The sequence below is a fragment of the Puma concolor genome, chromosome A3, assembly GCF_028749965.1.
Source record: "Puma concolor isolate L17-30 chromosome A3, mPumCon1.1.hap2, whole genome shotgun sequence".
Lineage (NCBI taxonomy): Eukaryota > Metazoa > Chordata > Mammalia > Carnivora > Felidae > Puma > Puma concolor.
The window spans coordinates 109,296,745-109,319,797 of record NC_141669.1 but is presented as its reverse complement, the minus strand read 5'-3'; the positions used below and the strand labels follow the sequence as shown (position 1 = coordinate 109,319,797).

The 23,053-nt window shown below is 41.0% G+C and overlaps 1 protein-coding gene and 1 long non-coding RNA gene across 5 annotated transcripts in view; one reads left to right on the top strand and one right to left on the bottom strand.

The window, feature by feature from the left end:
- SHLD1 (shieldin complex subunit 1) overlaps positions 1 to 23,053 on the top strand; it is an 88,005-nt gene that overhangs the window by 18,983 nt on the left and 45,969 nt on the right. The gene's annotated exons all lie outside the window — the stretch shown is intronic.
- LOC147582649 (uncharacterized) overlaps positions 8,909 to 23,053 on the bottom strand; it is a 38,336-nt gene continuing 24,191 nt past the window's right edge. Inside the window, exons 2-3 of the long non-coding RNA XR_015249378.1 lie at positions 15,511 to 15,638; positions 8,909 to 10,277 (exon numbers count right to left, since the gene is read on the bottom strand). This is a non-coding gene — a long non-coding RNA (uncharacterized LOC147582649). The remainder of the gene's footprint in view (positions 10,278 to 15,510; positions 15,639 to 23,053) is intronic.

Here is a 23,053-nt window from a genome sequence, read left to right as displayed (position 1 = left end):
TCCATATCAACTTATTTGCATCATAGGCTTCTAGATGAGCAGTCATTGGAAGAAAGGATGTCAGGGCCAAACAGTTTGAAAATTGCCAAGCTCACCCAGATGTGTCATTTTCTGCAAGAGAGTGTCGAAACCCAGGATAATGAAGAAAATCACCCAAGGTCACATAGCAACCTGGTAACTTCTATTTTTAGGTGGCCCTCTCTACAGACTACTTCTAACTGTGACTTTTCTATCCCTTGTCTGAAAATAGAAGAATATTCTTCTCTAGTTTAGACTGCCAAATTGTAGATAACCTTAAATAGTCGTTAGAGATAGTAGTTTAAGAGGAGAGTTCTTTTCAAAGGCTCAAGAATGCTATTTGCCATCTGTGACATCTCTCATTGCTCCTCACTTTTGAGTTTCAAGGACACCTATGGGAGAAGAGACTTGTTTACTTCTGTGTACTTTGCCTATAGTCACAGGGTTTTTTAAATTTTAATGTTCATGTATTTATTTTGAGAGGGGAGGGGAGGGGCAGAGAGAGAGAATCCCAAGCAGGCTTCATGCTCAGTGCGGAGCCCAATGCAGGGCTTGATCTCACAACCGTGAGGTCATGACCTGAGCCCAAATCGAGAGCCACATGGTCTTCTGACTGAGCCAGCCAGGTGCCCCAGGAAAACTATACTCTTATCACATTTTATAGCATTCTAAATTTTCCTGCTCGCAAAATAATGGAATTGAGTGGAAATTTTAAATAAATTCTAAAAACCGACAAACAAGCCAAGAGATTTAACCCTGTTTCTTCACAATATATTCAGTCGTTAGATCCAGAATTTTCTTCTGTAAAGAACTCTTCGAAAACATTAGGGAATGTTAAGCACAGTGCAAGTGAAAACATGAGGAAGTTACCCGTGGGCCAATGCCATTTTAGAACATGAGTTTGAGGGAGAATGAGTTAAAATAATATTCTGTGTTTTCAGCCAGCAAAACCCAAACAGCTGCTCCGGGTCTAGATCCTGGAGATGGTGCTTGGCAATTGCTTGCCATGGGGCAGTGTTCGAGTCTACTGCCCTCTAGTGACTATTTTTTACATATTCCTGAGCGTTACTGAGAACAAGAATTTCAGTGTACTAGATGTGTTAAGCCTTTATAATTCATCCTTTGCAGAGCTTTTGTGCCTACTAGAAATAAAACTTCAAGTTATTAGAGATTTTTTTACTCGAAATCTGAGACGCTAACTTGTCTTAAGGCCACCAGTATTAAGTCTAGTTACTGCAAGTGCATTATATAATTTGAGGACACCTTTTCATTTATCTTGCTTGATTGATTGCAGGTGAAAATGTAAACATAAAAATAATATCTGATTTTTTTGTGTGCATTTGCCAAGAAAAAGTTGCGTTCTTCTGCAAAGATAAGACCAAAGGATTTAAATTTGCTTTATTTGATGAAATTATAGTAGCATTAAAGGGTAATGAGATTTTTAAAATCTTTCGGGATTTCTGATCTGATAAGATGGCATACCCATGACTCCCTGCTAAGTACAACTATAAACCATGGAAACACGAGAGGTGATCAAGGAATAGTGGGCAGTGGTAAGAAGAGGAATTGGTTTCAGGCCCCAGGACTGAAGGAACAACACAGAGGCAAAGTGTCTTCTGTTCTCCCACCCACCAGAAGAAGGTGACCAGAACTTGGTGCATTTCAGCCTGCAACCTAGCAACAAGAAGGGGCCTGGGTAGGCTCATTTCTCCACAGTACTGAGCAGTGGGTCATCCCACATCACCAGGAGAGCCCAGCACCCAACGAGGGGGCATCTATAGCAAAACCCATCATAGTAAGTGGCGAGAGGAAGCACTCTCCTCCATTGGGCCAGAGACTTCACTCCTCTGCTAAACCAGACCCAGGTGGCCCGCAAGCACAAGTGAGGGGATTCTGCCAACTCAAGTAGTGACCTGGGCCGAGAATCCCCTTTGTCTTTGTGGGCCTGAGACTCCCCTTGCTCCCTACCTTCTTACATTCACTGGGGCAGCTGGAGGCACTGGAAAAGGGATATCCCACAACAACAAGCAGCCCATCTGGAAAACCTCCTCTTCCCAGGGGGCCTGAGATCAACCCCCTACCAAGAGACACCCACGGGCTGGGTCAGTCCTGCAGGCAGTTCCGGCAGGGTGCTATGGGAGCCTCAACAGTACCTGATAAACCAAGGAGACCAAGATAAGCAGCAGAGGCTCTGAAAATTAAACTGTCATTGGAGCCATGCAAAAGTAGGCCACAACCTGCGTGCTAAACCTGAACAGGATGGATGTGTGCTAAAGTACAGGACTTAAATAGCGCCAAGGTCACTCGTCATACCAAGAACCAAAAATCACAACGTGAATGAAAAGAGTCACAGACACCAATCCTGAGATGAATCAGACACTGAAATTTGCTAAGGATTTTAAAGCAATCACCATAAAAGCACTTCAGCAATCAGTTATACATTCTGTTGAAACAAATGAAAAAATAGAAAACTCAGTGAAGAAATACAAGTTATAAAAATACCTAAATGGAAATGATGAAAATGAAATAGACCATAGCCAAAAAATTGATAAATTGGACCTCATCAAAATTTATTAAATTTGTGGGGCGCCTGGGTGGCTCAGTTGGTTAAGCTTCCAACTTTGGGTCAGGTCATGATCTCACCACTCATGGGTTCAAGCCCCACATCAGGCTCTGTGCTGACAGAGCCTGGAGCCTGCTTCAGATTCTGTGCCCCTCCCCTGCTCACACTCTGTCTCTGTCTCTCTCTCTCTGTCTTTCTCTCTCAAAAATAAATAAACATTAAAAAAAATTTTTTTTTTAAATTTGCTCTCTGAAAGCCCACATAAAAAGGATGAAAAGATAAGGTACACACCAGGAGAAAATACTTGCAAGTCTGTTGTCTGACAGAGGACTAGTATTTTGAGTATAAAAGAACTGTCAAAATTCAGCTGCAGAAAAGTAAACACTTCAAGTAGAAAGTGGGCAAAAGACATGAAGAGACATTTCTCTGAAGAGGGTATCCAGATGGCAGATAAGCACGTGAAAGTATGTCCAACATCAGGAGCCATCAGGAAAGTACAAATTAAAACAATAATGATACCTACAGAAATGGCTAGGATAACACCACCAAATGCTGGTAAAGGGGTAGAGAAGCCGGACCACTCACGCATTGCTGCTGCGAGTGTAAAATGGCACAGCTACTCTGGGAAACAGTTTAGTAGTTTCTTGTAAAACTAAACATGGAATTACCATATGAGCACCTGGCATTTGTACTCTTGGACATTTATCTGGCAAATGAAGAGTCACATTCATGCAAAAGCCTATACATGAATGTTCGTAGCAGGTCTCGTCTTAACACCCGAAAACCCGAATGTCCCAGATATCCTTCATCAGGAGATCGTTAAGTAGATTGTGGTGCATCACTGGTATGGCCAGTGAATATCGCTCAGCAGTAGAGTAATGAACCATCCAGACACACAACTTGGATGAATGAATCTCCCAGGGAATTCAGCTCATGGGGAAAAAAGTGAATTCCAAAACTTGATGTACTGTCGTCCATTACACAATATTTTTGAAGTGCAAACATTTTTAGAAATTGGAGAACAGACTAGTAGATGTCAGGGTTTGGAGTTGGGGTGGGCAGAAGGGAGGTGGATGTGGTTCTAGAAGGGCAATGCGTGGGATCCTTATGATGAAAATATTCTGTATCTTGACTGTGGTCATGGATGGGTGAACCCAGACGCGTGATAAAATTGTAGAGACATACATAAATGCATACAAGTAAACTGGAGAAATCGGAATAAGATTGTTGGATTTATTAATGCCAGTATTCTGTAGTTGGAAGTACATTGAGGGAAAGTAGGGAAATGTTCACAGGATTTGTCTGCATTGATCTCTAGCACTGCATGGGATTCTTAAATATCTCAAGAAAATTTTCAACCAAAAAAATCTGTCGGGCATCATAAAAATCCTGGCCCTTTTTCTTTAAATGCTTGTAAGCTCACCTTTTCTTTGTTTTCTTTTCTTTTCTTGTGTTTCTCTGAAATAGTTGCATTTTTCTCTGAAACAACTGTAAAAATTGCTATACAAATAAACAATTCCCTAGCTTTGATCATTTTCATTGTTTCTAATGTGTTGTTATAAAGGGCTGTGTTCAACATCCTTCTGGTTAAGCCCTTGTATTTATCTTAAATTATTCTTCAAGCTAAATTCCTATAAGAAAAATTGCTCTGGTTAAGCCCATGTATTTATCTTAAATTATTCTTCAAGCTAAATTCCTATAAGAAAAATTGCTCTATCACATTAAAACTTTTTTTTGACATGTATTACTAGTTTGTCCTTCCAGAAAAGGGAAGAAAACCATTTTTTCCAAGGCTCTTCTCAACACTAATATTATAATTTTTTGAAACTTTGCTAATTATGGGGGGGAAAAAGACTTTTGTTTTAATATGCATTTCTCTGATTATAGTGTAAAGAAATACTGTGTTTTCTTGGACATTTTCCTTTTTATGAATTGCCTGTTTTCTATTAAAATTGTCATCTTTTGTTACTAATTCGTAAGAGTACTTTATACATCAAGAATACTAACTCTTTAGCATTTTTTGCAATAATTCATCCCAGTTTTGCCTTTTAATTTTTATACACTCTCTGTTTTCTCTAAAATGACCAAAGTAATGGGTACTTTAAAAAAGGTAAAACAGGGGCGCCTGGGTGGCTCAGTTGGTTAAGCCTCCAACTTCAGCTCAGGTTGTGATCTCCTCATTCATGAGTTCAAGCCCCGCATTGGGCTCTGTGCTGACAGCTCAGACCCTGGAGCCTGCTTCAGATTCTGTGTCTGCCTCTGTGTCTTTACATCCCTCCTCCACTTGTGCTCTCTCTCTCTATCTTTCTCAAAAATAAATAGACATTAAAAAAATAAAATAAAATACCACAGATGAAAAAGAAGCAAAAAGAACATTCTCTATTCTTCCCCTCCCTTTCTACTTCCTGGTGGTAACCAGTAGTGTTGTGTATATTTTTAGGGAAGTGTACCGTAAATATATATATCTCAGTGTTGGTAAACTGTGCATGTAAATGTGTGTATTTTAGTACGGTTGATTATGCATAGCTTTTAACCTGTCAAAGTTCAGGGAAAAAAAAAAAAGAAAACAGAAGTAAAACCAATGAATCACTGAAGTAGTAATTAGTTTATTGTGCATACACTAAAAAGACACTTTGCAAATTGGGAGTGCTCAAACCAAAACACAGAATGAAGCTCAGAGGTATATTGTTATAAAGCAGCTTATGTAGTGTGGAGGCAGTGACTGGCTTTTGCAGTAATTGGTTACAATATTAGAATTTTCTTAAATGTAAGGGTTTGGTTAGTGGTTACCTCCTATTAGTTTGGGGGAACAATTTAAGTTTTGCTTATGATTTTCAGACACATAACCAAGAAGTGTCCCAGGTCAAATTAGCCTCTCTTATCTTGCAAAGTAAACTAAATTAAGCTTTACATGTATGACTAACTGGTTGTGTCCATTCAGGGAATTTTCAAGTCTGGTCTCTGTTTGTGTTTGATTTTAGCAAACCAGAAATCTCTAACAAAAACATATTGTTTTCCAACTTGCCTTCTTAAAAATTTATTTATTTTTTATTGTTTTTAAATGTTTATGTTTGAGAGAGAGAATGAGCGGGGCAGGGCAGAGAGAAAGAGGGAGACAGAATCCGAAGCAGGCTCCAGGCTCTGAGCTGTCAGCACAGAGTCCCACACAGGGCTCAAACTCACAAACCGTGAGATATTGACCTGAGCTGAAGTCAGACACTTAATCAACTGAGCCACCCAGGCACCCCTCCAACTCACCTTTTAAAATTCCATGTTCTATCACAATCATCTTTAGATGTTAATAGCTCAACCAAAGGTCTGTGTAGTATTCTGGAGTACAAATACACTATAATCTTTTTCACTGTCCCCCTGTTAATGGCCATTAGTTTGTGTCCCAGTTTTGGCTACTACAAGTAAATGTGTTGTTTCGTTTTGTTGTTGTTGTACAGATTTTAAATTCTTACATAGTTAATTTTATCCATCAATGCTTCTGCTTTGGTATAATATTTAGAAAATCATTCTCTCCCAAGATTATATAAATTAGGTATCTCCTGGTAATTTTATAGTTTAAATTTTTTTTTTTTAATTTTGAAATGTGTTTCTTGGTGTAGAATGTGAGGCAGGGTGATAGCTTTATTATTTTCTCAATGGGAGCCAGTTGTCTTAAAGCTACTTATTTAATTGTATCATTTTCACTTAAAAAGATCATATTCTGCATTCTTATTTTTGGTTTTGGAGCTAGACTGGTTTAGGTTTGACCTTGATTCTGACCTGGGGCAAGTTGCTACACTTTGCGTTGTTCAATTTCTTCATCTGTAGAATGAAAATTATAATATTGCCTGCTTCTTAGGTTGTCATGACAACTGAATGAGGCAACAGAGCTTAGAACATTTAGTAAAGGCTAGCGGTCATTACTGTTGCTGCTCTTATAGCTAGTAGTGCCCCTGTGGGTGTTTCTAGACTTCTACTTCTTTGTTGAACTCCTTTCAACAAGCAACTATAAGCCTTACCCTTTATGGTGCTCAGTACTGGGCAAAAAAAAAAAAAAAAAAAAAAAAATGATTTGTACTGGCACAGAGCCTTTACAGGGAAGTTATTCTGATTCATACTGACCCAAAGTATCCACAGAATTACTTCCTAGAATTTGCTGTTAGGATAGATGTTTTCTGCTAACTCAACGTATAGTTGTAGTCAAATTATCTAACCCTGTTCTCATATAATCTCTTCATTGCAAATGTAGATGTCAACAGATGCCTTCTCATTTGCAAAGTGCTTTGATTTGTATTTGAAGAGGCTTCCGTGCAGTTTCCACAAATCATCTTATGGTGAAGGATCCCCATTAATTTCAGGTGGCTTTAAGCAGAGCCACGTCTGTGAGAATGTGTTTTATGGCATGCTTTTTTTTTTAAAGGTTTTATTTTTAAGTAATCTCTACACCCAACGTGGGGCTCAAACTCACAACCCTGAGATCAAGAGTTGCATGCTCTACCCACTGAGCCAGCCAGGCGCCTTTATGGCATGTTTGTTAGAGGTCTATCTAACCAGTCAATGAAACATTTTTTTATTGTCCTCTTTGCATCTATCACCATGCTCTAAGTTGAGGGTCACATAAAACATGAAATCGTGTGGGAACACATGATTTCTGTATGCAGAGAGTTGAGGCTAGTTGGGAAAATAAAATATGCAAACTTAAAATAAGAGGAACAAAATCAGGCAGGGTAGGTTCATAGCTTCACAGAACAAATAGATAGAATGAACAAACTCATTTAAGAAAATAACATCTCTTCAGGAAAGAGCAGATATCTTATTTCTCATGTCAGAATTCTCTATGAAAAGAGTAGCTGTTGAAACTATTACATTCTGAGGATGCTAGAGAAATATTACTTAAGGAATAGAAATTAACATGTTATTTTACATTTACAGTTCCCCAGAGAAGAACAATAATACAAAATTTAATCAGATCTTGGAGGAAACATTTTTTATAACCATTTATTACTAGACCTCAGAGTTTCCTTATTTATTGTCAGTATTTTTAAACCTGTAGAGTTTTAAATTATGCTTTAAAGTTGCTCTGTCAGCCATAGTTATTAATAACATTATTAATATATCATTAATGAAATATAGAGAAATAGTCATAATAAGAAACAGGGAGTTGCTCATTTGTGATTTCAGCTGGTGCCTGTGGAATTTTTCCTTCATGATGCATCTGAGAAGTACCCTACAGTTTCCCACTGCTTTATCTCTGGCTATAAATTCTCAGCTAATTGCCTAAATTTGAATTTGAGCTACTTTGTGAAGATGAGAAGATCATTGGTCTTTGTGACCAAGTCTGTGCCTTCTTTCTTCAAAGAATGAGTTGATTGAAATATGTTGTCTTTCAAATCTGGACTTCATGAATATAGATTATGTGGTAACTTCCTACAGGTCCAAGGCAATAGCAGCCTGAGCAAAAGTATGAAATGGCAAGATTTCGAAATTGGGAAAAACAAATTTGGAATTATCTACATAAGGCTGTAAATGAGAATTTTTTAATGCATTCAAATGCATTTAATGCATTTTGCGGGCTCAGTATGAGCCAATAATATCAGATAATCCTACTTTACTTATTTTACACAGTGAACACTGTTTAACATTATTTTCAGACATTCATATTACTCTCTATTTAATGCTTTTTATTCATCCAGTAAGCGTTGAGTAAGTGCATGCTCTGTTTTGAATACTGTGCTTGCTGTTGGCTATCCAGGTGCCTTACAGAATGATGGAAAGGAAATGAGTTTCCTACTGCCAGTATGTCCATCCAGGTAGAATCTTCCTACTTGTAATCTGTTTCTGATTTCATCTACTGAGGAGGTAACGTGGCATTTACCCATGCGGTGGACACTCCATAAACATTTCCAGGGTGTTAGAACATGGGAGGTGAACTGAAAGGGTAACTGGTCTCTGCCGGTAGTAGGCTGTAAACCTACATATCACTTTTCAAATATTAACTCAACCTTCAACAGGCGTGAGAAGTTGAAGTTGTTTGCAACTAGCCAGGAAGTAGGAAGGATATTGAATTCGTTTCAGCATATTAAGAACTGGGAGGAAACAGCCATAAAAAAGAATGAAATCTTGCCATTTGCAACAAAATGGATGGAGCTAGAGTATATTATGCTTAGAGTATTAGAGTATATTATTAGAGTATATTATAGTATATTATTATACTATAATTATATAATATACTATTAGTATAATATGCTAGTATATTATAGTAGTATATTATATAGTATAATATACTATAGTATAATATACTATAATATAATATTAGTATAATATACTAGTATTAGAGTATATTATTAGAGTATATTAAGCGAAATAAGTAAGTCAGAGGAAGACACCACATGATTTCACTCATACGTGGAATTTAAGAAACAAAACAAATGAGCAAAATAAAAAAAGAGAGAAATGAACAGACCCTTAACTATAGAGAACAAACTGATGGTTACCAGAGAGGAGGGGGGGGAGGGGTGAAATAGGTGAAGGGGATTAAGAGTATGTGTATCATGATGAGCACTGAGTAATGTATAGAATTGCTGAATCACTACATTGTACACCTGAAACTAGTCCAATACTGTACATTAACTATGTTGGAATTTAAAAAAGAAAGAACTGGGAAGGAAAAAAAAAACAGCTCTGGATTCTATTTTTTGCTCAAAGTTTAACAGGAAGCTTTCTTACATCTAACAATGTATGATGTGATTTAGAAAAAATTTAAACTACCTTTTCTGATGAAAGAAGGAAGTAGGAAAGAAGAGAGGGAAGGAAAGAGGGTTGGGGGGAGAGAGGGAGAGATAAATATTCTTATTTTTCAAGACTGTTTTGAGGAATAAGGACAATGCATGGAAAGTACCGAGCACCATGTTAACGCACACTAAACACACTATTATTAGTATCTGCCATGATGATCATGTAAAATTGTATGTTCCAGGAAATAGTATTTGACTGAAGGCACGTCTACATTTGTTTAAGAAGTCACGTTATGATGACTTTGTTACTCATGAACTTACAATGACTTGATATCACTGACCTCTTTGGAATTATACACCCCTGGCCATGTGACAAGACTCTGCCGTTGTTAGAGACCTCTCTGCTCCCTGTTTCCTGGGCTACTGCTTGGACTCCTGGCATGTCACACATGTACATTGGACCCTTCTTTTGTTATTGTTGTTACGTTTTTTTATTTATTTAAGTTTTTTATTTATCTCTATACCCCATGTGGGGCTCGAACTCACTACCCTGAGATCAAGAGTTGCACGTTCTTCTGACTGAGCCAGCCAGGTGCCCCAACATTTGCCCCTTCTGGCCGCTGTCACCAACAGTGGTTCTCTCTGAGATTGTGTTTGGGTTATCTGTTGCAGCCTAACTCCTCCAAAACATAGTGACTTGAAACAACAACCATTTTATTAACTCTCACAGTTGTGTGGGTTGACTTGATTCCGCTGGGTAGTTCTTATGCCCAGTGTCATGTTGGCTGGGGTTGCAATCACATGGGAGCTGGAGTTGTCTGAAATGTTCAAGATCATTGACAGTGATGCTAGCCATCAGCCAGAAGCTCAGCTGGGCTGTCTACTGGAACACCTCCACGTGACCTCTTCATGACCCAGGCTTCTCACAGCATGGTGGCTGAGTTCCTAAAGGGAAGATCCCAAGAGGGAGCCTTCCAAAAGAAGAAAAGCAGAAACTGTTAGTCTTTTAAAGGCTTGCCTCACTTCTGGTTTATTCTGTAGGTCAAAGCAGTCATAGACCAGCTCAGATTCAAGGGGTGAAGGAATCAATTCCACCCTTAATGCAAGAATGGTACATGCACACAAGGAGAGGACGGGGTTAATGCGTGGCCATCTTACTATAGAATAAATACCACATTCCTTTAAATTTGTCTTAACTAAAGTTAAGTAATAAAGTAAGTAATAAATAAAATAATTATAGAGTAAATACCACATTCCTTTAAATTTGTCTTAACTAAAGTTAAGTAATAAATAAAATAATTAACTAAAAGACTTAGATCATTTATTTATTTTTATTTTAGAGAGAGAGAATGAGAGTGAGTGGGGGAAGGGCAGAGGGAGAGAGAATTTTTTTTTAATGTTTATTTATTTTGAGAGAGAGGGAGAGACAGGGCAGGGGGAGGGCAGAGAGAGAGAGGGAGAGAGAGAATCCCAAGCTGACAGTGCAGAGCCCCAACACTGGGCTTGATCCCACGACTGTGAGATCATGACCTAAGCTGAGATCAAGAGTCAGATGTTTAACAGACTGAGCCACCCAGATGCCCTGAGTCTAAGTCTCTTAAAAGGACACTCACAGGCTCAAGGTTCATGCCCTGGAAGTAATTCTGGAAAAGGTGGCCTAACCTTTGGAACCCAGACCGATTTGTCTTGGATCCAGTTCTGTGGCACTGGGACAACACTTGTGTCAGTATATAAACATGACAATAATCTTCAAGGAAGGAAAATTGATATCCAGTTCTGTGGGAGAAAGTTTAAGTCCATTTGTGATTATAGCTAGCTCAGTAATTCTCAACTGAAGGTGACCTGTCCCCAGGGGATGTGTGGCAATGCCTAGAGGCATTTTTGGTTTTCGCAACTGGGATGTGAGGCAGTGCTACTGCCATCTGGTGAGTAGAAACCAGACGACAGTAAACATCCTACAACGTATAGGACAGCCATCTTTCACAACAAAGAATTTTCTGGCCCCAAATGTCAATAGTGCTGAGGCTGAGAAACCCTGAGCTGGAGCAAAGGTTCTTCCTAGACTGCCTTGTAAGTTCATACAGAGTGCACTGCTTTTTATACTCCAAGGCATCATTTGTGCCTTTCATCTTGTGAAGAAATTTCGTATCTATATATTTCCAGATTAAAATTGTGAGATTTCTCTAAAGGCTCTCAAAAGCTGCAACTTATTTTTATTTTTAAGTTCATTTAATTATTTTTTTAGTAACCTCTACACCCAACGCGGGGTTCAGACTCAAGATGCCAAGATCGCATGCTCCTCTGAGCCAGCCAGGTGCCCCGCTGCAACTTCTGTTTACTTTTGTATGTAAATAATTTATATACAGAGACTGGAACAAAGTGGCTGGTAGTCCACACATCCTACCTTTCTCCTCAAACTTTCAAGAACTGACAAGAAAAAATTACATGTGTGTCTATATCCGTCTGTGTCTATGTCTCTATCTCTGTTTCCATCTCCATCACTATCTCTGTCTCTGTCTTTATCGCTCTCTCTCTCTATCTTCTGGAAAAGTAGGGGTGGTCACAATGGGCCAGAAATACTGAGCCTTTTTGAAAGGCTATATCAGCCAGAAGGGGTGAGGTTATGCCGTGGTAACAGAGCCCCCAATCTAAGTGATTGGAGAGTGCACAGTTGATTTCTCATTGATGCTGCATGTTCATTCGGGCGGTCAGGATGGTTGGCAGCCTTTCTCAAAAGTTGCCCTGGTCATGTGGAGGAAGAAAGAGAACTCTGGAGGGCGTCGCCCTGGCAGTTTAAAGGGACAAGCCCCAAGAACCCCTTCTGCTCACAACTCATTGCCAGAACTATTGACATGGCCCCATTTCCACAAAGGAACCAGGAAGAGCAATCCTGGAAGTGCCTGGAGCAGGAAAATTAAAAATATTTGGCATATAGGTTTACTGACCCCCCTCAAAGGCCAACATGGAAGGAAGGGATCTGACAGAGGGAAGAAGCTACAGCTCAAAGTGTGCACCAAGGGAAACCGGAGGAAGTAGTGGCTCCTGAAGGTATAGGGAGGGGGAGGGGACCCTGTACAGTAAAGCAAGTAATTAACTAGAGCTGTGATAGGAATAGCCTGGGAGGCTGGCAGCCACTCATATCCTGGAAACAGAGAAGTCAGGAGGGCTCTATTTTAAAATTTAGAAATTTTTTAATGCTTAAAAATAGCTGATGTGCTATGGAAATTACATAAAGTCTGTAAAGTCCTGTGTTCAAAATCACTATGCCTACTACAGTGCCTGGTACACGGTATGTGCTCGGCGAATACTAGCTGAATTGAATGGCAACACTAAAGCAGACGCTATTGTTGATGAAAGGATTCCTAAAAAATCATATATCCTTAGCAGCATCCACATCAACGACAACAGCACCCTGTTATCCTGTCTCATAGATCAGGTTGGTTTTGGAAGTAAGGCAGTGTCCTGGCTCCTCATGGGGTCACTCAGGAATACCTCCATCAAGCTGCCAGCATCAAAATAAAAGGCACGTCCACCATGGGGATTTAGATCCTGGCTTCCTTGGTTTCCTAGCCGAGTCCTCGTTTTTCCTTGCAGCCTCCTTGACCCACCCACCATGACTGCTTTCCTCACTCTCCCACTCTCTCAGCTGGTCACCCAACTTTCCTTTGATGGCCTCTGCCTGCATCAGGTCTCTGGGGACAGAGGTTAGAAGTGCATTCTGGAGTCAGACCCCTGGGTCCAAATCCTCCACCCACTCTATGACTTTGAGCAAGTTACCTGCTTAAGCTTTCTGGGCCTCCTTTGCAAAACTTGAGTAATACTAGCCTACGTTGTAAGACCCTGTGGTGAGTCGTGAATGAGGTGACATTGTGACAGTTCTTGAATGGTGCCTGGCCCTTAGTAATACCTGATCCGTGCTATGGGTCATCATCGTTGCTGTCAGTGCCACGTTTCCTCCAAGCTCTGTTCCCATCCAGCTCCCAGGGCTTCTCCCGGGAGGGGTCCCCATCTCTCTGCCCACTTTCGCTGAGCTGCATGGTGGTCTTTCTGATTTGGTGGGTTTTGTTTTGAGTCAATTTTCCAGTGCCTCAGAGTCCCAGGATATCATTTGTAGGGCTGGCTTCGTGTCAGCTTATTTCTAGCTTTTAACCCACATTGCTTCAAAAAGGATTACATGGCTCTGTGCCCTGGTTTCCTTCTCTGTGAAACAGAAATAATGCCTTTTTCTTCCCCTTTCCCAGGGGTTTTGGTTTTCTTTTTTCCTTGGCTCTGCCTTTATTTTATGCCAACTTGTCAACTTTTGTGTGTCCTTAAAGCCACCTTCAGTCCTTGATGGGAAGAGGTACAGGTATTAATAAATAAAGAAGCACATAAATAAAAGAGTAGTTATGAAAGCGCTGGAAGAGGTTCAAAGCATCACACACACAAGACGTTTTTAGTCAGTAAGTGGCAGAGATTGGAAAATCCACTCTGTAATTTTGTCTGTTGAGCTTAGAAATGTTCAAATCATTGTAGACTTCATGTGATATTTACAGAAAATAGAATGTACGGAAAACGTGGAGGAGATACATTTGCTTTGGTCCTTTCAAGAGAGAAGTTGTGAAAGAGTCAAGCGGCAGAGCTGAGAATATGCTTTTAAAACATGTGACCACACATTCTTAAAGGGAAGAATTAACACAGAGATGATAATAAATCTCTCACCCTGAGGAAGGGTTCACTGCAAAGGTCACACATGAAAATGATTACAAAAGGAGTGTAACCTCTCCTCTAACTAGCATTCATGATCCCTGACATTTACTGTTTACTTGGCCTTATCCCAGTAAGCAAAGGTGGGGGGGGGAGGATACTATTTTTAGCCCCATTTTACAGTTGAGAAAACTGAGTCCCAGTTAGGTTATTTAACTGAGGCTGTGGTAGGAGTAGGCATCCTTTCTCTGGAGCTTGATCAGTGATCACCACTTGCAACATTGTTCCCTGCTTAACCCGGTGATTCCTTTAAAATTCTCTGTCAGCATGCTACAGGGCCAGGGCCCATGCCAAAACAACGTGAAATGGGTTACATTTTGCTCAGGCTCCCATTTGGCCTGTTTACCAGCCCTGGCCATTCCTTCTCACTTTGCGGATTTATTCGTCCTCAGCACATACTCCATAAGCCCATAACACTTGCAACTCAAAAGGGGCTGTATTTTATTTTATTAAAAAAAATGTTTTAAAAATCTTTTTAAATGTTTATTTTTGAGAGAGAGAGAGAGAGAGAGAGAGAGAGAGGCAGAGAGGCAGAGAAAGGGAGACACAGAATCTGAAGCAGGCTCCAGGCTCCAAGCTATCAGCACAGAGCCCAATGTGGGGCTCGAACTCATGAACCGTGAGATCACGACCTGAGCCAAAGTCGGACACTTAACCAACTGAGCCACCCAGGGGCCCCAAGAGGGGCTGTATTTTAATACAACATTCTTGAAAGCTTGAAGGCATTTTTGCTTTACCTTGGTTCAACTGCAGATCTCTTTGAGAATCTGATAGAAAGAATAAAAAGCTTTCCCCAGGGGGGGAAAAGAAAAAAAAAGGTAGGGAGCTTCAAATGTGGCATGGTTTCAGGGAAACTCCCTAGAAGCCTGGGCCTCAAATTTAACATTTAAAGGAATAAAACAAGAATCCCAAGAGCAGGTGGTGGTGGGCTTGCCGTTGGGGTGTTGGGAGCCTGTCTCCTGCCTCCTCAGTCAAAAGAGGACGCTGTTGGCCTCCGTGCTGGATTGATAAAATTAATGCAAAACATTAGCACAGAGCAAGAAAAAAAAATGACCAGTTTATACTGTTTCCTTTGTATTTTTTATGTGACTTCAACGGTTCCTGCAGGCCAGCTTTGTTTGCTCCAGGTCTGTAACCTTTCGCTTTGTTAGAGCTGATCTGTGGCTGCACGAGAACATGTCACTCTCGGCCTGACATAAGGGGTTCCCCAGGAATGTCATGGGGGGAGTTGCCCAGGATGAAGGTGCCCATCAGCCATCCCTGTCACCTAGTCCTGTCTCCCGGTGCCACTTGACACTTTGTGACTGGCATGGAAACACCTGCTGGTGCATCGAACAGGAATTTGTGCCGAGAAGCAGGGTTTTGTTCAGTTTGGCACAAGAGGTTTCCTGTTGACTTCTGGAAGTGTTTGCAGGCGTGGGGCAAATGACAACAAACAACCCAAGAGTTCCCACTTACTCAAAGACTCCTTGGCAGTTTGTTTGCTGGAGAGAGGGCTGCGTGCTGGTGGCGAGCTAAAGCCTGTGCCCCGCGGGGGGATCTTGGTGGAGTCCTGGCAGTGGGAACCCAGGCGATGCTCCGGTGATCTGCGGAGAGAAAAACCAAAATGTTAACAACGCAAACCCTGAATGCCCTTGTTCCCTCCGGGAACATAGTATTGTCCCAAGCTCAGAAAGCTGTACCTTAGTGCCTAACTTTGGGTCTAATTGTCATGAAGCTGCAGGGTGGTAATGGTGTTTCCCCTTCATTCTCTTCTTTATCAACCAGTGCCCCAGCCTCCCTTTTGCATTGTTTAGGACGTTAGGCCCTTCTACAGCAGTACATTGTGTCACTTTCTTTTTTATGTAGTATCTTAAAAAAAAAAAAAAGTTTATTTATTTTGAGAGAGAGAGGGAGCACGAATGAGTGCAAGCAGGGGAGGGGCAGAGAGAGAGCAAAAGCCAGCAGGCTCCGTGCGGTCAGTGCAGAGCCCGTTGTGGGGCTCGATCTCACGAAGCACGAGATCATAACCTGAGCCGAAATCAAGAGTTGGACGCCTAACGCCACTCAGGCGCCCCTTTATGTAAACCTTTCTAAAAATTGAGATGTGATTGACATATAAGGTTATAGTAGTTTCAGATGTACAACATAATGATTCAGTATATGTATCCACTGCAAAATGATCACCGTAAGAAGTCTAGGTAACATCAGTTCAATTCATTACAAAAAAAGGGTAAAAGGTAGATTATTTGGGACAGACAACAAAATAGGGATGTAAATACTTGAACTTTCTGATAAATTTGTGATCAGACAGAGGTGGGTCTAACATGGTAGGACTCATGGCTGGGCCTGGGTGGCCTCCGTTTCTCGGTCGAACGGGGAGAGAGTACAGCTTTTGGGGTTTGAAGGGCTTTGTGACTTTTTACTTGGTGTCCCTAGGTGTGTTAAAGAACTTGTCTGAGCCTCAGTTTTAAAATCTGTTTTGTGGGGATAACAATACCTACCCAAGGGAGTTGGGCACACAAAGGTGTCACACATGACAGTCCCACCCCACACTTTAAACTCTTTAAGCATCAGGCTCGGTGGTCTATGATGTATGCACTTACGGATTATATCTTCTTCCTCCCCGTTGAAAATGAAAAAATTTGCCTCTTCTTCCGTTCCTATATCCCATCCCTTATGATGATTAAGAAGCAGTGATCATTTCCTGTATTACTGTGAGGAAACAGATTCTCTGCAATAAGTGTCCCAGTCCATTTCCACTCTTACAGTCAGGCAGGCAGTTTTGGTAAACTACTTCCCAAGTGCTGAAGGAGTTAGATTAGGAGAAGGGTGGCGTTGTCCCAGGGACTGGTTGAGACTACTGGGCTCTGCTTCTGGCCATGGACGGGGAGATTCAGCGTCTCCCTGTCACTGCAGAATGATGGGAGAGTTGGCCTGCCCGTGACATGCTGCTGAGTCCGGATACCAACATGCCTTGTCACAGCCCATGCTTGTGTTTTGCTGTGTGCAGGACATGTGAACGAGGTAACTTGGGGCAGGGGAGGGTGCAGAGTGGTGGCTGTGATGGTTGCCACATGTATCTTTCTTTTTTTTTTTTTTTTTAATTTTTTTGGTAATGTTTATTTTTGTGTTTGTGAGAGAGAGAAACAGAGTCCGAAGCAGGCTGCAGGCTCTGAGCTGTCAGCACAGAGCCTGACGTGGGACTCGAACTCATGAACCACGAGATCGTCACCTGAGCTGAAGTCAGACGCTAAACTGACTGAGCCACCCAGGCGCCCCTGTTGTATCTTTCTGTTACAAGACTTGCTTTTAGTGTCTGAGAGTAAGTGGTCTTGTAACCATTCCCGGTGATTTTCTGTCCAGAGTTCTCATTTTGCTCGTGAACACACTGGCTTAGGAATCCACTGGCTGGCAGCTGCGTGCCAGGACAGTGCCCACCTCTCTCAGCTGGAGCCCCACGGGGCCGTGCCTCTCCTCAGTCAGCCTTTGCCTCCTGTCCCTCTCCTCTGCTGGGCCGAGGGCAGCTCTTGGCCACATTTGATTGTGCTTGAACTGTGATTCAAAACTGGCACGATGATATCATTGGTTTAAAAAATTTTTTAATCCAGAAATATAATATAAACTCTTGACTGCCGAAAATATTTCCGAAAATAATATCCATCCCGATATATCCCTATATATATAAAACACTGCATTATTCAAAGCAGCTTTGCAAGTTAGAGTCCTATTTTTGTGGAATGTTCCCATTTTGGCAAGTCACATGCCCTAGAATTATTTTAACATTGCTGGAAAAGAGGCTCCCCTTAGACTTCCTTTTTGAGGATATAGCCTTTCTTTGTAGGCTTCAGGATTCATGTTCCCTAGAAGCCATTAGGGATTTCAGGCAAAGAGCTATAGAGAATAAATCCAAACCATATCTTTCTTTTTGTTGAATACTTACTGCAGCTTGTCTTTGAAGGCAGGTCCCCTTGTGATGAAGGCAATAGTGATCCTTTTTTTTTTTTTTAATTGTTTTAAATGTTTGTTTATTTATTTTTGAGAGAGAGACAGAGACAGAGACAGAGCACAAGCAGGGGAGGGGCAGAGAGAGAGAGAGGGAGACACAGAATCTGAAGCAGGCTCCAGGCTCTGAGCTGTCAGCACAGAGCCTGACATGGGGCTCGAACCTACAAACTGAGATCATGACCTGAGCCGAAGTCAGACACTCAACAGACTGAGCCACCCAGGTGCCCCAGTAGTGATCCTTTTAAAAGAAAAGTTTAGGAAAATAAATAGTACAGAAGGTACACAATGAAATGTAAAAGTCTTGTGTCTCCTCAGTGCTTCTTCCTAGAGGTAATTGTGAATAACTTTTGTGTATCTTCCTAGATATTTTCTATGCAATTATAAGCATAAATATTGATATAGCTATACATACACATACGTACATATACACATATATTGCACACACAAAACAGCACATGTATCTGTTTTTTAGAAATGCAAATGGAATTTTATTGTACCTACCATTTTGTATCTTACTCTTTTCATTTAATGCTATCTCAAGGCATCTTGCCATATTAGTACACGCAGATCTCATATTTTTAGTGGCTACGTTGTATGCTGTTGTATGGTTGGACCATAATTTATTTAATGTGGTGTCTATTGATGGGTGTTGAGGTGGTTCCTACTCTTTTAGTCTCACAAACAATCTTGTAGTGGGTTTTCTCAGTGATATCTTACCCAGTGCATTTGGTGAATGCATACTCTCATTAGTTGAATCACATCTTGAGAACTATATTGCTGTATTTTAAGTATAGGTTTCTTGTGCTATATACATAAGTAGAGTGTTCCTGTGAAAGCTTTCATCAGCCAGAATGGCATAAAGTGAAGATGCAATTATCATTAATTTATATGGAAAATTTTTTGAGCTTTCCCAGACTCCAAAAATAACCCCTTTTAGGCATTTCTGACACCTTAGGACACACCTTGTTAACAGATGCACATAATAAATTGAGATGAAGTACAGATGTCCACAGACACAGGTCAAAGTTATGGTGGCTCGACGCAGAGATTATGAGTATAGTTCCCAGGAAGGAGCTTGGTGGGGCCACTCTGGCTTCTCAGGTACAGCTGCCTCGGTATATAAGCAGTGAACGCTATTTTGCCATTTTTGATCAAAGTGAAAATCCTCTTTGGATTTCTTTTGGTTAGTGAAAATAGGTACTAATGAAGGTCTTTTGTAAAAGCAAAGTGGTGAGACATGAACTTTGGAAAAGTAGGGGATACCTGTATTAGTGATTTAGTAGATTTTAGCAGAGAATATTTATAACGAAGCCTAGCAAAAAATCTCCTTAAAAAAGTACAAGAGGGGCGCCTGGGGGGCTCAGTCAGTTGAGCATCCAATTTTGGCTTAGGTCATGATCTCACGGTTCATGGGTTCGAGCCCTGCCTTGGGCTCTATGCTGACCGCTTGGAGCCTGGAGCCTGCTTCGGATTCTGTGTCTCCCCCTCTCTCTCTGCCCCCACCCCTCCCAGCGTTCACGTTCTGTCTCTCTCTCTCAGAAATAAATAAACATTAAAAAATATTTTTTAAAAAGTACAAGAAACACATTTACAAATAGTGGAAGTGTTATAGAAGCCAGTTTAGTTAGGTTAATCTTATTATTCACTAGGAATTAATTCATGGTAAGATATTTGTTTTAGAACATCAAATTAATACGCCATGAAGGAATTTAAGGGGGTGGCATTTTTTAACGAGTTGCCATAGTGGCAGATACAGCACTGTGGCACATACATCCTTAGAATACGCTTCCATAGGTGGAATTAAAACAGAATAATTTCTCATAAGAGGAGGTGAGAAATTTTGGGGGTGGATTTTTCTTTCTAAAACAGTTTTCATAAGTGATTAAAATGACAGCTTTTAAAAAGTCATCAAAGAACTAGATGTATGCCTAATAGAAAGGATCTGAATGTTCATGTTTGCACAAAAATAGGCAATCCATTTTGATTCCATGAAATGAATATTTACTGGTTACAGTCCATCTTGATGGCATTAACAGATATAGCTCTCTGTAAGTAGATTCTTAGGTTGATTTGCTCTGAATTCACAGTTAAATCCCTATTTCTCTTTATTAAAAAAAATTTTTTTTTAATGTTTATTTATTTTTGAGACAGAGAGAGACAGAGCATGAGCAGGGGAGGAGCAGAGAGGGAGGGAGACACAGAATCGGAAGCAGGCTCCGGGTTCCGAGCTGTCAGCACAGAGCCCGACGCGGGGCTCGAACCCACGGACCGCGAGATCATGACCTGAGCCGAAGTCGGACACTTAACCGACTGAGCCACCCAGGCGCCCCTCTTTATTATTTTTTTTATTAAAAATTTTTTTTTAAGTTTAGTTATTTTGAGAGAGACAGAGAGAGTGGAGGAGGGGCAAAGAGCGAGGGAGAGAGAGAATCCCAAGCAGGCTCTGCACTGTCAGCATGGAGCCCAATGTGGGGCTTGAACTCACAAACTGTGAGATCATGACCTGAGCTGGAACCAAGAGTTGGACGCTTAACCAACTGAGGCGTCCAGGCGCCCCTCCCTATTTCCCTTAAAAAATTTTTTTAATGTTTATTTATTTGGAAGAGATAGAGACAGAGTGCAAGCTGGGGAGGAGCAGAGAGAGAGAGGAAGACACAGAATCTGAAACAGGCTCTAGGCTCTGAGCTGTCAGCACAGAGCCCGGCATGGGGCTCGAACTCGGGAATGGTGAGATCATGACCTAGACCGAAGTTGGACACTTAGCCGACTGAGCCACCCAGGCGCCCCCTATTTCCCTTTAAAGGTACATGCATGTGATCAGGTGTCTGATTGCCATCATCCGTGTAGCAAATGCTGTTTGCCTTGCGTGAGTGGGTCCCCGGTTCCACAGCTCAGCATACACCTGAGTGGAGTGCCATTCTTCCAGCAAGTATGAGTCAGTGCCATTGGCCCTTGGCATCGGCAGCCACAGCCCGGACAAGTTTTCTAACTACCACTATCGTGTTTGATAGCAACTGCATCCATCCTCCCTCATTTGTGTAGGTAACTCAGGTATTTATACCACATTTCTCAACCAGCGGTGATTTTGCCCTCCTCACCCTAGAGATGTTTGGCAATGTTTGGATACATTATTGGTTCCCCTCCTCCTCCTCCTTCTCCCTCCCCTCCTTCTTTTTTGAGGACCAACATAGATTGGCCCCACTTTTTATTTTGCCAAGGAAACACGTTGAAAGCAGCCCATACCACTGATTCCACAAATCTACCTTCATTTCATAAAAGAAAAGCTAATTTAATTTCCGAAATAGAAGGAGGACCTAATCCCCAAATAAAGATCAGCCTCGTGTGGTTGCTAGTTTTCTCACTTGGCCATGGACTGGTGAGAATTTCATCATGGCCTACCATGAGTCAGAGGCCAGTGCTTGGGATGCTTGGCATACATAGTGCAGAAAGCATTGCTCACAGTTCCCTGATGCTTAATAGGCAACTGGAAAATGGTAGCGGTATGAATCATGACTATTGCTTAGAGATGCTGTTGCATGAAATTTAAGAGCCCTTCCTTCCATTTCTGAAAATTCTGGTATCATTGAACAAGTGAATGGATGGCCTCTTGTAAGACAGCAAGGCGATTCTTTTCTGTGTATTAAAAGTTTCCTTTGGTGGAGAGATTTTTGTAGAGTTTATGGATCATATTTTTAGTAGATTATACCAAGCTTCAAGCTCAGTTACACCGTTTCTCTGCCTTTCAGAGTAAATCATTACACCGATGGGAGGCAACGATGCCCTATGCGTCACTCTCACCAGGCATTATGCCTCAGCAATATACTGAGTTCTTTCAGTTCTCTCCATGTTGAATTGGGTTGTTTACCTGAACCCCTGATGACTAGGCTCTTTAAAAATGCAGTGGATGTTGCTTGTTCATTCAAGAAATGATTTTTGAGTACCTGCTATGTGCCAAGCCCCGTGCTTGACCCTGGGGATACACAGTGAACAAAACAGATAAAGGTCTTCCCTTCAAGGAGCTTTTACTATAGTTACTGCCCTCATGCTTGGAGGGGGTACACAAGGGGTAGAGAGATAACAAAACAAATAATCTATCAGCTGGTGCTATGAAGAAAGGGGATGAAATGTAAGAGATGGGGGTGTGATTTAAGCACCATGGCCAGGAAAGGCCTCTTGGATAGGTGACTTGTGAGGAGAGTCTAGAAGAATTTTAGTATTAATGGAGTAAGTTAATACATTTTTCTTGCTTATAAGCTTATAATTATGGGATAAAGAGCTTCTGTACTTTCCTATGGGTGGGAGAAAATGCAAATATTGGAAAAGAGCAGTTGGAGAGAGAATCATATATTTACAACACTATTTCCTCAGAAGAGGAAAAGGCAGAGAAACAAACAAAAAGAACTGAGTCAAATGGTTGTTTTGGACTTTATACCAAGAAATGAGCCAGCTTTTCTCAAAACACCTATTACTGCCTCTCTTTCGTGGCATCCTGAGTATTGATCCAGAAAGCATCTTTAAAGGTGTTAAATATTTATTAACACTGGAAAAAGTAAGTCTCATCTGTGAAATTGTTGTTCGGGACCCAAGAATCTTGAAGAAAAGTACTGAACACTCATTGGTGGTTTATTTAGGAATATCTGTATATTTTCAGTTAAACATTACTGAATTTAAAATGCCTCTGAACTCAGCCCTATAGAATTAATTCCTTAACATAATCCCAAAGTCAAAAAGATTAATAAATTGTCTACTTTTAGCTAAATGTTTAACTTTTGAGACTGAAATTGGTAACATCTTTTTAAATACGTTCTGCACTTCCAAGATTACTTTTTTTTTTTTAATTTTAATGTTTATTTATTTTTGAGAGCAAGAGTGTGAGTGGGGGAGGGGACAGGGAGACACAGAATCTGAAGCGGGCTCCAGGCTCTGAGCTGTCAGCACAGAGCCTGATGCAGGGCTCAAACCTACGAGCTGTGAGATCGTGACCTGAACCAAAGTCGGACTCTTAACTGACTGA